The sequence below is a fragment of the Bombina bombina genome, unplaced genomic scaffold (assembly GCF_027579735.1).
Source record: "Bombina bombina isolate aBomBom1 unplaced genomic scaffold, aBomBom1.pri scaffold_906, whole genome shotgun sequence".
Lineage (NCBI taxonomy): Eukaryota > Metazoa > Chordata > Amphibia > Anura > Bombinatoridae > Bombina > Bombina bombina.
This window is the reverse complement of record NW_026511149.1, coordinates 102,830-116,913: the sequence shown is the minus strand read 5'-3', so window position 1 is coordinate 116,913 and position 14,084 is coordinate 102,830. Positions and strand designations below refer to the sequence as shown.

At 37.8% G+C, this 14,084-nt stretch overlaps 1 pseudogene; it reads right to left on the bottom strand.

Annotated features, from left to right (window-relative positions):
* The window catches only part of LOC128643635 (serine/threonine-protein kinase SBK1-like), a 74,281-nt pseudogene that overhangs the window by 12,999 nt on the left and 47,198 nt on the right, over nt 1-14,084 (bottom strand).

The following is a 14,084-nucleotide window of genomic DNA, read 5'->3' as shown; positions in this document are numbered from 1 at the left end:
TTCATTTGCAGTAATGAGCAATTTAATGCTTAGATTTATATGTTGCATTGCTGGTTTAATACATTTCTAATTTCATGGTATACATAAAACAAAGTAATATGATTTAACCCCTTTGCCACAAGAGAGTACAACCTGCTGGCAGGCAATGGCTTAAAAAACAATCAGCTAAATATAAGAAGAAATAAGAAGAAGAAAACTATGAAACACTTAAAGGGACAAGTAAAAAATAAAGGGATAGTAAACACCAAAAATGTTATTCATTAAAAATATAGATAACCCCTTTATTTATCATTCACCATAATCAATACTGTTATATTAATATACTTTTTACCTCTGTAATTACCTTGTACCTAAGTTTCTGCTGACTGCCTCCTTATCTCAGATCTTTTGACAGACTTACATTTCAGGCAATTAGTGCTGACTTAAATAACTCTGCGTGTGTGAGCACAGTGTTATTTATATGAAACACATGAACTAACGCCCTCTAGCTGTGAAAAACTGTAAAATGCATTCAGATAAGAGGTGGCCTTCAAGAGCTTAGAAATTAGCATATGAGCTTTCAATTAAGAATACAAAAAGAACAAAGCAAAATTGATGATTAAAGTAGATTAGAAAGTTATTTAAAATGACATGCCCGATCTGAATCATGAAAGTTTAATTTGGACTTTACTATCCCTTTAAATGTTTATGATCCAGATAGAATATGACATTTTAAACAACTTTCCAATTTACTTCTAGTCTTTAATTTGCTTTTTTCTTTTGGTATCCTTTGTTGAAAAGAATACCTAAGTAAGCTGAGGAGCAGCAATGCACTGTCATTGGCTTACCAGATGTGTTCAGCTAGCTCCCAGTAGTGCATTGTTGCTCCTTCAACATAGGACAACTGTCAAAGGCATTGAGATAAGAGGTGGCCTTCAAGGGCTTAGAAATTAGCGTATGAGCCTGCCTAGGTTTAGCTTTCAACTAAGAATACCAAGAGAACAAAGCACATTTGATAAGTAAATTGAAAAGGTGTTTAAAATTGTATGCCCTATCTGAATCATGAAAGTTTACTTTTGACTAGACTATCCCTTTAAAGTTTTGTTAGATTGATGGATCCGCATGTCAAAGGGAAATTAAAGGGACATAATACTCATATGCTAAATCACTTGAAAGTGATGCAGCATATCTGTAAAAAGATTACATGAAAATATCACCTGAACATCTCTATGTAAAAAGGGAAGATATTTTACCTCACAATTTCTTTAGCTCACCAATGCTTTGTGAACAGTTATACTTCAGCTGCTGTTCAGCTGCAAGTTGAAAAACAAAAACAAAAAAACAATAGCCAATCAGCATCAGCAGTGCTGACATCATGCATTGTTTTGCTGTGATCTCATGTGATTTTACCGAAATCTCGTGATATTTCATAATAAACTTCCTTAAAGGAACAATTTTCTTTCATTATTTAGGTAGAGTATACAATTTTAATCTTTCTGGTTTACTTCTATTATCAAATTATCAAATTTGCTTCATTCTCTTAGTATCATTTGTTGAAGGAGTAGCAAGGCACTACTGGTTTCTAACTGAACACATGGGTCAGCCAATAACAATTGGTATATAAATGCAGCCACCAATTAGCAGCTAGAACCTAGCTGTTCCTGAGCTTACCTAGATAAACCTTTCAGCAAAGGATAGCAATAGAAGGAAGCAAATTAAATAATAGAAGTCAATTGGAAAGTTGTTTAAAATGGTATGCTCTGTCTAAATCATGAATGTCTAATATGACTTTACTGTACCTTTAAACTGAACAAGAAAATAACATGACTGTGTCTGCACATGCCAAATGCACGCTCCCTTGCAAGTCCTGGGACTAGCATCCTGACTGGCTGCTAAAAGTCTCTTTACAGTGGGGTGTGAATACTTAGGACATGTTGAGGTAAAATAGCTTCCTTTTTTACATAGAGATGTTCAAGTGATATTTTCTAGTCAGCTTTTTACAGTTATCCTGCATCACTTTCAAGTGCTACATTTGGGTATCATGTTCATTTAAGTACAAACCAAAGAAGACATCATAAAATAAATATATAATAATTTATCGGGGAAGCTTAGCTGCTTAATTTTGATAGAAATGTGAAATTACTGTCAGGATTTAATAACTAAAATCAGCTAAATGTCTCAAATCTACTGACTGTCTCACTTTTTTGGTTGTACAGATCTAACATTATACTAATTTACCTGGTAAGTAACACTTAGCAATTTCGTAAATGCATTTATAATTATAGCTAAATTTAAATAAAGATAAAAGGCTAACCTAGATTTCTGTATTGAATCATATTTTTTAAGGTATTTTATATGATAGTATTCTTTTAAAGTCAGCCAATTAGATTTAGTTCAAAATTGTACCACATTAAAGGGATATGAAACCCCAATTTTTTCTTTCATGATTTAGAAAGAGCATGCAATTTTAAACAACTTTCTAATTTACTTCTATTATCTAATTTGCTTCATTCTCTTGATATTCTTTACTGAAAAGCATATCTAGATAGGCTCAGTAGCTGCTGATTGGTGGCTCCACATAGACGCCTCCAATGATTGGCTCACCCATGTACATTGCAATTTCTTTAACGAAGGATATCTAAAAAATGAAGCAAATTAGACAATAGAAGTAAATTGGAATGTTGTTTAAAATTGTATTCTCTACCTGAATTTTGAAAGAAAAAATTTGGGTTTAGTGTCCCTTTAAGTAGCCGTTTTTAAAGCTTTACTTGTCAATCCCAGACTCACTAAAATCCATCTAATAACCATTTCCGTTTTTCCATCTCTGACCTAAAAATATATATGTATAGAGCTAAATAAGTATAGCTTACAGGAGCAAAGGGAAAGACATTATATGATAGAAACTTTCAAATATATTAAAAGATTTAAAGGGACAGTGAATTTAAATTAAAACTTTCATTATTCAGATGCAATTTTATTTGCTTTGTTTTTTAGTATCCTTTGTTAAAGTGATGGTAAACTCCCCTTTTTAAAATTAGATCCGGGATGTTACTGAGATTTTAGATGGAGTTTAATTCCTCAGTTGTAATGAAGATGTAATATAACTTTTTAATATAGATATGAAAGTAAGTTATTAATATAATAATATAGATATGAAAGTAAGTACTGCTGTCCAATCAGTGCTCTCTCCATATGGCACTTTTGTTGCAGCTAGAGAGCAGATTGGAGAACAATTCAAACCTTTAACTCACAGAAAAATATAATTTTAAAGTCGGTGGCGGAGTGAGAGGTGTTTGAATTTTATATCTCTATTAAAAAGTAAGTTATAGAGCATGTTTGTTACAACTGATTAATTAAACTTCATCTAAAATACCACTAACATTCTGGATCTGATTTTAAAAAAGGGAGAGTTTACCATCACTTTAAAGAGTAAATCTAGGTAGGCTCATAGGAGCTCAGGAGCGTGCATGTGTCTTTAAGACTCTGTGATAGCAGTGTTTTGAAAAATTTGTTTGTAGCAGTGTTATACATTGTTGCAATGTACTAGAAGGACAAAGCAATAAACAGAAGTATATTGGAATGGGTTTAAAATTGCATGCTCTATCTGAATCACGAAACCCACATGTTTTTCTTCATTATTAAGATTGAGCAGACAATTTTAAACATCTTTCTAATTTACTTCTATTATCTAATTTGATTAGCTCTCTTGGTGTCCTTTTTTGAAAGCATATCTAGGTATTCTCAGAAACGGGGAGCTAGCTACTGATTGGTGGCTGAACATATATGCCCCTTGTCATTGGCTTGCTGATGTGTTCAGCTAGCTCCAAGTAGTGCAATGCTGCTTCTTTAACAAAGGATAGCAAGATAATGAAACAAAATTGATAACAGGAGTAAATTGGAAAGTTTTACTGTCCCTTTTATAAAGCTGAGAATGCAAGTTCTTTTTCTTTTTAACGAAAAGACCAGCACTAGAACAAGAGGTAAGGTGAAGGGTAGCAGGTTCAGGGGTAATGTGGGAAGCACTTCTCAGAAAGGGTGGTGGTAGATTCATGTAATAATCTTCTATTAGAGATAAAGACAAACGCTCTAGGCAAATACAAGAAGAATTGGGATAAGCATAAGGATATCCTACAAACTAATTACGCTTACAATTCATAGGAAATATGAGCAGACTTGTTGGGTCTATTGTTCTTATCAGTCATCAAAATAAAAATCTTTATTTAAAAGAGTGTTAGTTTAACAATGCCATAAATTAAAAACTTTGGTGCCAAAAACGGTCCCAGTGTGCTTATCCACAATAAATCTGGGGTTATTCCATTCCCCCAGTTGGAAGTAGACCTCTGTCTTGTAATTATGGGATTATTCGCACAATATCTAGACCACACCCCATCAGGAAAACCCTAATAATTGCCAGTTATATAGATACAGAAGAGAAAAATGTCAAGGGCTTTGCACAACAGATTAGACTTTTAGGGGTCTATTTAAGAAGCAACGGAGAAGCAACGGATGATGTCTCCGACCCACGCCGCTTCAGTTCCAGCTAAAGCGGAAGTTAAGAAGCAGCGAACCTAAGACCGCTACTCCTTCACTCGTCCGCCACCTCTGAGGTGGCGGACAGCAATCCGCCCAATCGAATACAATCGGGCAGATTGACACCCCCTGCTAGCGAATCTGCAGGGGGCGGTATTGCACCAGCAGTTCACAAGAACTGCTGGTGCAATGATAAATGCAGACAGTGTATGCTGTCGGCATTTATCGATTTGCGGCGGACATAATCCGCTATATCGGATCATCTCCGTTCGCACATTAATAAATGGACCCCTGAGTGTTTTGTTTTTTTTAATTTGTCTTCCCCATTGACTTGTATGGGGAATAGGTTGATGTGCACACAATTTGGCTGTTTGGATTACGCATTATTTTGCAACTTGTAATAGCTGCGCAACCCCAAATGTGAACGTGCGCAGTGTTTTGCAACTGATTTGCCACGTGACTTGTAATCTTGCCCATAGTGCATAATTGCCAGTAACACATAACACTGTTTGTTTTTTTTTGTTTTTCCTTGGCTATCAGTAATACAAAGAGTAGTGCATATGCAATGTCACATTTTTCTGGACCATATTTGAGCTAGCCCTCAAAGATAAGTAAAATCATACAGATTTTGCAGGTCATCCTATTGACATACTGGCCTGTCCGGTGGATACCGGGCAACTCTACCTACTTATGCTAGGACCACTTCCCACCTAATTATTTCAAATTAAAATGTAATAATAAATTTCTATCGGCTAGATTACGAGTTTTGCGTTATGAGTAAAAAAGCAGCGTTATGGGTTATAACGCTGCTTTTTCACTACTATTACGGATCTTGTAGGTACAGCTGTCCCGCACACTTTTTTGGCCGTTCCGCAAATTAATTTACGCAATTTGTGTAAGGTCTTTTTTCAATGGGACTCCCATAGCGCCGGTATTACAAGCTTTTTTTTGGAGGCCAAAAAGTGAGCGGTACAGCCTATCCCGCAAGATTCATAACGCAATCTAAAGTCAGTAGTTATGAGTTTTACGTTACAAAGCTGTAGCATAAAACTCATAACTAAAGTGCTAAAAAGTACACTAACACCCATAAACTACCTATTAACCCCTAAACCGAGGCCCTCCCGCATAGAAAACACTAAAATAAAATAATTAACCCCTAATTTGCCGCTCCCGACATCGCCGCCAATATAATAAACATATTAACCCCTAAACCGCCGCACTCCCACATCGTAAACACTAGTTAAATATTATTAACCCCTAATCTGTTGTCCCTAACATCGCCGCCCCCTACCTACATTTATTAACCTCTAATCTGCCGCCCCCAACGTCGCCACCACTATACTAAATTTATTAACCGCTAAGTTAATAGTTAAAAGTAAGTTAGGATTTTATTTGGGGGGTAGGTTGTGTGGGTGGTGGGTTTTACTGTTGGGGGGGTTGTTTGTATTTTTTTGTTATAGGTAAAAGAGCTGATTTCTTTGGGGCAATGCCCCGCAAAAGGCCCTTTTAAGGGCTATAGGTAGTTTAGTTTAGTCTAGGGTTTTTTTTTATTTTGGGGGTCTTTTTAATTTTGATAGGGCTATTAGAATAGGTGTAATTAGTTTAAATATCTGATAATTTGTTTTTTATTTTGTGTAATTTAGTGTTTGTTTTTTTAATTTAGGTAATTGTATTTAATTTATGTAATTAATTTAATTGTAGTGTAAGGTTAGGTGTTAGTGTAACTCAGGTTAGGTTTTATTTTACAGGTAAATTTGTATTTATTTTAGCTAGGTAGCTAAACATAAATTTAGTTTCCCCATAGGAATCAATGGGGCTGCATTATGGAGCTTTACGCTCCTTTATTGCAGGTGTTAGGCTTTTTTTGATGTCTATGGGGAAATCGTGCACGAGCACGTAAAACCAGCTCACCGCTGTCTTAAGCAGCACTGGTATTGGAGTGCGGTATGGAGCTCAATTTTGCTCTACGCTCACTTCTTGCCTAATAACGCCGGGTTTATGAAAACCTGTAATACCAGCACTGTAGGGAAGTGAGCGGTGACAATAACGTGCAAGTTAGCACCGCACCCCTCTTACCGCAAAACTCGTAATCTAGCCGTAAGTCTTTTAAAGTTCTAACAGTCAATCACAACAAAGATTATATATTTTTCTCATTCTATAGGATTTTTTTTTCTTTTTTCTTATTCAATGAAGGTTTAGGTCATGGATTTAAATGGAGAAATAATAAGCAGCAATATTCCACCCATACATAATTCATAACGAGAAAAATAACAGCATTTTACTGCTATTAAAAATGAAGGTTCTTTCCCAGGCCTTAACAGAAGCAGTTGTAAGTCCTTCTGTTGTTACAAAATCTACATTTGAAGCAAAGCTTTTTACTTTTACAAAAGATATAGCTGTGCACTCAGGAATTACCACTTAGGATGTCGCCTCGATCAAAATTTAATGTGGTATCAGCAATGTTGCCTGAGCATCAAGGTTGCAGGAGACATTCTACCAAAGTAATAAAATTACCACTAACCCACAAGATGTCTGTAGACCTTGTAAATGCATTGCAGACCTAAATAGTATCCTAGATATTAATCCCAGACCTAACCCTAGCTATAACTCCAACCCTAGTTCTAAGCCTATCCCAAGGATTAACCCTATCCTCAATCCCAACCTTTGTCCTAACTGTAACCCTTATCAAATCCTGAACTAAAACACCCTAATCCTAGCCTACACTGAAAGTCTAGCCCTAATCCTTTTTCCCTAGCCTTTCCCAATTTGAAGCCCTAACTTTTAGCCTATACCACACAATAACCCTAACCACACCATTACCCTATCCATAATTGTACCCTATGCCTAATTATATAGAAAACTATAACTATATCTATAACCCCAGCCCTACACATTGTCCTAATATAAACCCATGACTTAAAGGACTACTATATACAGTAGAATGATGCACACATTTGAAATTGAAAAAGGCAGTATAATATTTTCTGGCAAATTTCAAAGTTAATGTTTCCCTCCCCCTGTATCATGTGACAGCCATCAGGGAATAACAAAATGCATATACTTATATATTATGCACTTTTGCACATGCTCAGTAGGAGCTGGAACCTCAGAAAGTTTGCATGTTTTGCCAATGGTAGTTTTTTTATTTTTTTAAAATTGCATACTTTATCTAAATCATTAAACTTTTATTTTGACTTTAGTGACCCTTTAACATTTGCCCCGGCCAAACCTAACCCAATACCCAAGCTCTAACTGAAGCCCTAGCTTGAATTCTAGCGCTTGCCTTAACCCTATCCACTTTGTGTTTGATTGTGGTCATGGGCCATGCTATTCTTGGACATTCTTGGATGACTGCTGGCAAGGTTTCAAAATACATGAAATTGTGACTGGAAACCATTTAAGGGACACTGAACCCAATTTTTTTTCTTTTGTGATTCAGATAGAGCATGCAATTTTAAGCAACTTTCTAATTTACTCCTATTATCATTTTTTCTTTGCTTTCTTTCTATATTTATTTGAAAAAGAAGGCATCTAAGCTTATTTTTTTTGGTTCAGAACTCTGGAAAACACTTTTTTATTTGTGGATGAATTTATCCACCAATCAGCAAGTACAACCCAGGTTGTTCACCAAAAATGGGCCGGCATCTAAACTTACATTCTTGCATTTCAAATAAAGATACCAAGAGTATATTAGAAAGTTGCTTAAAATGTCATGCTCTATCTGAAGCCCGAAAGAAAAAAAATTGGGTTCAGTTTCCCTTTAAAAATTAACCATTAATGCAAACAAATAAAGTCAGTGCACAACAATCAGGGTGAGTTAACTAGAAGACAAATCTCTCAAAAAAATCAAAACATTTTTGAATGTTTGGTTCCCAGAGGATAATTACAGCATTATAGATTAAAGAAGTCAACTGGTGATGAGTTTCCACAGGTAGAGCAGCAAGAATGAAAGGGATATAGAAACCCAAAAAATTATTAATTATTATTAAGATATCATTTAAAAAAAGTTTCCATTTAACTTCTATTATCAAATTTACTTCATTCCTGTGATATTCTGTGTTGAAGAGATACATCTGGAGCACCACATGGCATGAAATAGCTCTGCCATATAGTGCTCTTGTAAATCGATAATATTCTTGTAAAACTGCTGCAATATAGTGCTCCAGAAATGGGCTGATCCCTGAGCTTGCATCCCTGCTTATGAACAAAGAAAACCAAGAAAACAAAGAACAAAAGGATAATAGAAGTACGTTAGAACGTTGCTTAAAATTGCATGCTCTATCTGAATCATTAAAGAAAACATTTTTGTTTCATGTCCTTTTAAGGAGTACATAAATAACAATCTTAAAGATGACAATGTGTAATGTGCATGCACTTTAAAAAAAAAAGCTTATTTCCATTGATATGTTGGAGGACTGTAACACATTGCAAAGCTCTGTTGTATCCAAGGGGTTAACATCCCCCCCCCCCCTTTGAGCACCAATGCTACATCCCTGCTATGGCAACACTGTTTCAGTTAAATTGTTGCCATGGGGATATCATAGCTGCAACATTTTGACATTGGAGAGACATTCCCAATAAAAACATCAAACTGCAATGTCTAAAACAGTTATCACCTCACTTGGAAACAAAATTCTTCCAAATTTTCAGTTGTGTACTAAATACTGGAATAATAATTATTGTCAAGGAGAAATGAGATGTAGAGAAAATGGCCAAATTGGTTAAAAATTGTAGCTTTGTAAAAAAACACAAAAACAAAAACACTGCTAACATGTTTCTCTTTGTTAAAGGGACATTGTAGACTAAATCTTTCTTTGCATAAATGTTTTGTAGATGATCCATTTATACAGCCCATCTGGGAGTGTTCTTGTAACAATGTATAGTTTTGCTAACTTTATACTAACATTGTGCTGATTTTAAGATTCCTAACCAGGCTCCAAAGTATCAGAAGTAGACCCAAGTCTAATGACTTCTGCTTGCTCCTGTTTGTGTCTTTTCATATACAGGGGAGGGTCGGCCCTTCCTGATTTCTCAGCCCCTTTAACTGGGTGTCCCAGCCTAACCATATCAACAGTGCTAAACTGGGAGCTTTTAAGTAAGTCTTTAAAAGGTTTTATACTGGATTTTTGATCAGTATCTGTGCATATTCTATATATTTTATAGTAGTGTCTATTACATGCATGTATATGAAAATTGGTGTATACTATCTCTTGAAGTATTAGGGCAATTAGATAATTACCTCTTGTCTTGTGAATAACAAGGTCTACTCTACCATATGTTCCTTTTCCCAGTTCCCTGATGACTTCATATTGTTTTGCAACTTCAACCTTTTCCATGGTTTTTGCGGTAAGTTGTTGAAGTTCGTCCAAAATATCCATTGCGCCCCTTGATAGCAACGAAGTAAAACTCATAGTCAGGTCTGTACAGAAACAAAGTCAGAGTTGTCGCTTTTCTTTCATCAGACCTTTAAATATCTGTTGAAAAAAAAGATGTACATTATGAAGACACATTCAGTAACAGGGCAGAAGTGATATCACTGGCACCATATGACACATGTAAAACCTTCTCATTTACTGCATTGTGAATGACTAAGCACCTGCTCAGCCTCAAACAGCGTTATTATTGGACTAAGCACCTGCACAGCCTCAAACAGCGTTATTATTGGACTAAGCACCTGCACAGCCTCAAACAGCATTATTATTGGACTAAGCACCTGCACAGCCTCAAACAGCGTTATTATTGGACTAAGCACCTGCACAGCCTCAAACAGTGTTATTATTGGACTAAGCACCTGCACAGCCTCAAACAGTGTTATTATTGGCCTAAGCACCTGCACAGCCTCAAACAGTGTTATTATTGGACTAAGCACCTGCACAGCCTCAAACAGTGTTATTATTGGACTAAGCACCTGCACAGCCTCAAACAGCGTTATTATTGGACTAAGCACCTGCACAGCCTCAAACAGTGTTATTATTGTACTAAGCACCTGGACAGCCTCAAACAGCGTTATTATTGGACTAAGCACCTGCACAGCCTCAAACAGTGTTATTATTGTACTAAGCACCTGCACAGCCTCAAACAGCGTTATTATTGTACTAAGCACCTGCACAGCCTCAAACAGCGTTATTATTGTACTAAGCACCTGCACAGCCTCAAACAGTGTTATTATTGTACTAAGCACCTGCACAGCCTCAAACAGCGTTATTATTGTACTAAACCCCTGCACAGCCTCAAACAGCGTTATTATTGTACTAAGCTCCTACACAGCCTCAAACAGCGTTATTATTGTACTAAGCACCTGCACAGCCTCAAACAGCGTTATTATTGACTAAGCTCCTACACAGCCTCAAACAGCGTTATTATTGTACTAAGCACCTGCACAGCCTCAAACAGCGTTATTATTGTACTAAGCACCTGCACAGCCTCAAACAGCGTTATTATTGTACTAAGCACCTGCACAGCCTCAAACAGCGTTATTATTGTACTAAGCACCTGCACAGCCTCAAACAGCGTTATTATTGACTAAGCTCCTACACAGCCTCAAACAGCGTTATTATTGTACTAAGCACCTGCACAGCCTCAAACAGCGTTATTATTGGACTAAGCACCTGCACAGCCTCAAACAGCGTTATTATTGTACTAAGCACCTGCACAGCCTCAAACAGCGTTATTATTGTACTAAGCACCTGCACAGCCTCAAACAGCGTTATTATTGTACTAAGCACCTGCACAGCCTCAAACAGCGTTATTATTGTACTAAACACCTGCACAGCCTCAAACAGCGTTATTATTGTACTAAGCACCTGCACAGCCTCAAACAGCGTTATTATTGTACTAAGCACCTACACAGCCTCAAACAGCGTTATTATTGGACTAAGCACCTGCACAGCCTCAAACAGCGTTATTATTGTACTAAGCACCTGCACAGCCTCAAACAGTGTTATTATTGTACTAAGCACCTGCACAGCCTCAAACAGCGTTATTATTGTACTAAGCACCTGCACAGCCTCAAACAGTGTTATTATTGTACTAAGCACCTGCACAGCCTCAAACAGCGTTATTATTGTACTAAGCACCTGCACAGCCTCAAACAGTGTTATTATTGTACTAAGCACCTGCACAGCCTCAAACAGCGTTATTATTGTACTAAGCACCTGCACAGCCTCAAACAGTGTTATTATTGTACTAAACACCTGCACAGCCTCAAACAGCGTTATTATTGTACTAAGCACCTGCACAGCCTCAAACAGTGTTATTATTGTACTAAGCACCTACACAGCCTCAAACAGTGTTATTATTGTACTAAGCGCCTACACAGCCTCAAACAGCGTTATTATTGTACTAAGCACCTGCACAGCCTCAAACAGCGTTATTATTGACTAAGCACCTGCTCAGCCTCAAACAGCGTTATTATTGACTAAGCACCTGCACAGCCTCAAACAGTGTTATTATTGTACTAAGCGCCTACACAGCCTCAAACAGCGTTATTATTGTACTAAGCACCTGCACAGCCTCAAACAGCGTTATTATTGGACTAAGCGCCTACACAGCCTCAAACAGCGTTATTATTGACTAAGCACCTGCTCAGCATCAAACAGCGTTATCATTGGACTAAGCGCCTACACAGCCTCAAACAGCGTTATTATTGGACTAAGCGCCTACACAGCCTCAAACAGCGTTATTATTGACTAAGCACCTGCTCAGCATCAAACAGCGTTATCATTGGACTAAGCACCTGCTCAGCCTCAAACAGCGTTATTATTGACTAAGCACCTGCTCAGCCTCAAACAGCGTTATTATTGACTAAGCACCTGCTCAGCCTCAAACAGCGTTATTATTGTACTAAGCACCTACACAGCCTCAAACAGCGTTATTATTGACTAAGCACCTGCTCAGCCTCAAACAGCGTTATTATTGTACTAAGCACCTACACAGCCTCAAACAGCGTTATTATTGTACTAAGCACCTGCACAGCCTCAAACAGCGTTATTATTGTACTAAGCACCTGCTCAGCCTCAAACAGCGTTATTATTGTACTAAGCACCTGCTCAGCCTCAAACAGCGTTATTATTGTACTAAGTACCTGCACAGCCTCAAACAGCGTTATTATTGTACTAAGCACCTGCTCAGCCTCAAACAGCGTTATTATTGTACTAAGTACCTGCACAGCCTCAAACAGCGTTATTATTGTACTAAGCACCTGCTCAGCCTCAAACAGCGTTATTATTGTACTAAGCACCTGCACAATCTCAAACAGCGTTATTATTAGACTAAGCACCTGCACAGCCTCAAACAGCGTTATTATTGTACTAAGCACCTGCTCAGCCTCAAACAGCGTTATTATTGGACTAAGCACCTGCTCAGCCTCAAACAGCGTTATTATTGTACTAAGCACCTGCACAGCCTCAAACAGCGTTATTATTGTACTAAGCACCTGCACAGCCTCAAACAGCGTTATTATTGTACTAAGCACCTGCACAGCCTCAAACAGCGTTATTATTGTACTAAGCACCTGCACAGCCTCAAACAGTGTTATTATTGTACTAAGCACTTGCTCAGCCTCAAACAGCGTTATTATTGACTAAGCACCTGCAGAGCCTCAAACAGCGTTATTATTGTACTAAGCACCTGCTCAGCTTCAAACAGCGTTATTATTGTACTAAGCACCTGCTCAGCCTCCAACAGCATTATTATTGGACTAAGCACCTGCTCAGCCTCCAACAGCGTTATTATTAGACTAAGCACCTGCACAGCCTCCAACAGCGTTATTATTGGACTAAGCACCTGCTCAGCCTCAAACAGTGTTATTATTGGCCTAAGCACCTGCACAGCCTCCAACAGCGTTATTATTGGCCTAAGCACCTGCACAGCCTCAAACAGCGTTATTATTGGCCTAAGCACCTGCACAGCCTCCAACAGCGTTATTATTGGACTAAGCACCTGCACAGCTTCAAACAGCGTTATTATTGGACTAAGCACCTGCACAGCCTCAAACAGTGTTATTATTGACTAAGCACCTGCACAGCCTCAAACAGCGTTATTATTGGACTAAGCACCTGCACAGCCTCAAACAGTGTTATTATTGGACTAAGCACCTGCACAGCCTCAAACAGCGTTATTAATAGACTAAGCACCTGCACAGCCTCAAACAGCGTTATTATTGACTAAGCACCTGCACAGCCTCAAACAGCGTTATTAATAGACTAAGCACCTGCACAGCCTCAAACAGCGTTATTATTGGACTAAGCACCTGCACAGCCTCAAACAGCGTTATTATTGACTAAGCACCTGCTCAGCCTCAAACAGCGTTATTATTGGACTAAGCACCTGCACAGCCTCCAACAGCGTTATTATTGGACTAAGCACCTGCACAGCCTCAAACAGCGTTATTATTGACTAAGCACCTGCACAGCCTCAAACAGCGTTATTAATAGACTAAGCACCTGCACAGCCTCAAACAGCGTTATTATTGGACTAAGCACCTGCACAGCCTCAAACAGCGTTATTATTGACTAAGCACCTGCTCAGCCTCAAACAGCGTTATTATTGGACTAAGCACCTGCACAGCCTCCAAC